The 2,324-nt window shown below is 44.6% G+C and overlaps 1 protein-coding gene across 6 annotated transcripts in view; it reads right to left on the reverse strand.

The window, feature by feature from the left end:
- Positions 1-2,324, reverse strand: part of TET2 (tet methylcytosine dioxygenase 2) — a 130,972-nt gene that overhangs the window by 71,564 nt on the left and 57,084 nt on the right. The window lies entirely within an intron of this gene.

The raw sequence follows: 2,324 nt of genomic DNA on the forward strand, positions 1-2,324 counted from the left end.
TCTGAACTCCCTATGGGCAAATTCTATGCTTTATCTATCTTCCCTCCTTAAAACCTAGCACAGGAATGCAGCAGGCACTCAAAACCTGCATGTTGACAGAATGGAAATAGAATAGATATGATTATGCTTGATAAGCTCTGATATAAATAAACAAACCTGAAATGTCAGTGACATGCCTAATACCTGATAGTTTATGCCAAGCACATGGGAGGATGTTATTAGCATTTTAGAGTTGCCAGGTGATCAGAAATCTAAGTTTTCTGTTTCTATTTGAAATAGTTATTTCATAGCTAGCTACAAGTTTAAGATTTCTGAATATTCCTAAAAACATCTTTTATTAATATCTTCAGTGCAGAAGAGTAAAGTCACACATTTAATTTAATTAAGAAACACAAAAATATGAGAAAAATCTGCTATCAGATTTGTTTCATCCTCACTGTGACAAAGCAAGCTGGCATGTGTACTATTTTAGTTAAAAGAAAGCTGTTAGAGGTATATCATGTCAGCCATGGACCCAAATCAATGGGTGCAGAGTATTTAGACCTCTAAGTTTGGAAGATAATTCAACTGACTATTTAATGTGAGGATCCAAAGTCAATGGGTTGTAGACTGAAAGAGCCAAGATGGCGGAGAGGAAGGGAGCGCTGTAAACTTCGTCTGCCCCATCTATCGAACTGAGAAGGACATTACTCTCATCTGCAAGAGTGGAAGGAGAAAATACGGACTCCAGAAGGAAGAGAAGCTCAAAGATGCCTGAGTGAGTGAGTGTGAACTGGGGAGATTGGGAAACGGGCCAGCCCGAGACGGGCAGGGGAAGTGGGAGCCCCAGCCCAATGCAGGGCAAGCGTGCAGAGCCCAAGAGACAAAGGGAAGAGACAGAGAGACTGAACGCGCTCATAGTACTGTCTCTGGGGAAGAGGTAAAGAACGCTTAACCGCGCTTGGAGAGAGAAGCTCACTCCATAGATAACTGCTGGGTAGCCTAAATCCCGAACCCAGGTGGCACAAGGGAAAGAACAGCTTCCAGCCCTGTGCCATCTTGGCGAGGAGTCAGCGGCCGCGGCAGCAGCGGTGTCAGGGGTGCTCACTTCAAACTCAGTTTTGGGAGTGGGAGCACGCACCTCATTTCCTCGGCGCATCTTGCCCCCAGCATTGGCCGCGCGAACCCTGAATCCCGAGTGCCAACAGGGAAGAAATAGCCCCCACCTCTGTGCGATCCTGGCAGGGAGTTGGCGGTGGTGGAGACCTCGGTGCTCACTCAGGCTGCAAGAGCTCCCAGCTCATTTCCAGCAGCTCCCAGCGCCTCCGGCAACAGCTGCACACTCATTCCTCCCCCAACTCAAACGTGATCCCAGCTGGGAGTTAGGTCTGTGATGGTGCGCACTTTACCTCCTGCTGTGCATCTCGCCTCAGGCAGGGGCAGCTGAAATCCCTGCCTGAGCAAAGACAAACCAATTCCTCCCCCTAAGAAGCCAGCCGCCAAAGCCAATACATCTCATCTGTAGTAGCATAAAAGTGCATGGACTGGAACTTTGAACCGAGGCGGGCCTGGAAATTACAACTCAGCTCAACCACTACACAAGGAGATCAGACTCATTAGAGTGGCCTACAGTTCCTATGTAGTTCAGCGGAGCTTGGCTTGCCACCTATCTAATCTCTGCAGACACCAAGGTGGAGCCTCTGAGAGCAGCCTCCAAGACCTACCACACTAAACCACGCCTATCCACGAAGGGGAGCTGCTGTTTTTTTTTTATAATCCTTTTTCTTTTTTTTCTTCATTTTTTTTCTTTTATTCTTTTTCTGTACGTATTTTTTATTACTGTTACTTTTCTTTTACTTAATTTTTAAAAAATTTTTACTCCTTAATATCCTTTCTCCTTTCTCCCTTTTTTTCTACCTCTTGCAATCCAGATATATTGTCCTATATCTCATCCCTACCTCTCCCCTCAACTGGTCACACACTTTTAGACTATCCACTGGCCTTTGTTGTCTCTGACCACCTTTATTTTTTAAATTTTTTTTCTTTTTCTTTTCTTCTTCTCTTCTTTTCGTCTCTTTCCTCTCCATTCTCTTTATATTCTTTCCCCTTTTAATGTGTTTGTTTGTTTGATTTGTCTGTGCGTTTGTGTGTTACTGTTCCCTCTGTGTTTGTCTGTCTGTTTCCCTTCTTAGGGCTACACCAAGAAACAAGCCAAAGTGTGCATGACAGCGAGTCACAAATATTGCTGAGTAGGGAAATAAAATATTCAAAGGCACAACAAGAGAAACTGAGAGACACCACTAAAAGAATATTTTCTGAAATGACAGGCCCTGGACAGTCAATAA

The sequence above is a fragment of the Suricata suricatta genome, chromosome 1, assembly GCF_006229205.1.
Source record: "Suricata suricatta isolate VVHF042 chromosome 1, meerkat_22Aug2017_6uvM2_HiC, whole genome shotgun sequence".
Lineage (NCBI taxonomy): Eukaryota > Metazoa > Chordata > Mammalia > Carnivora > Herpestidae > Suricata > Suricata suricatta.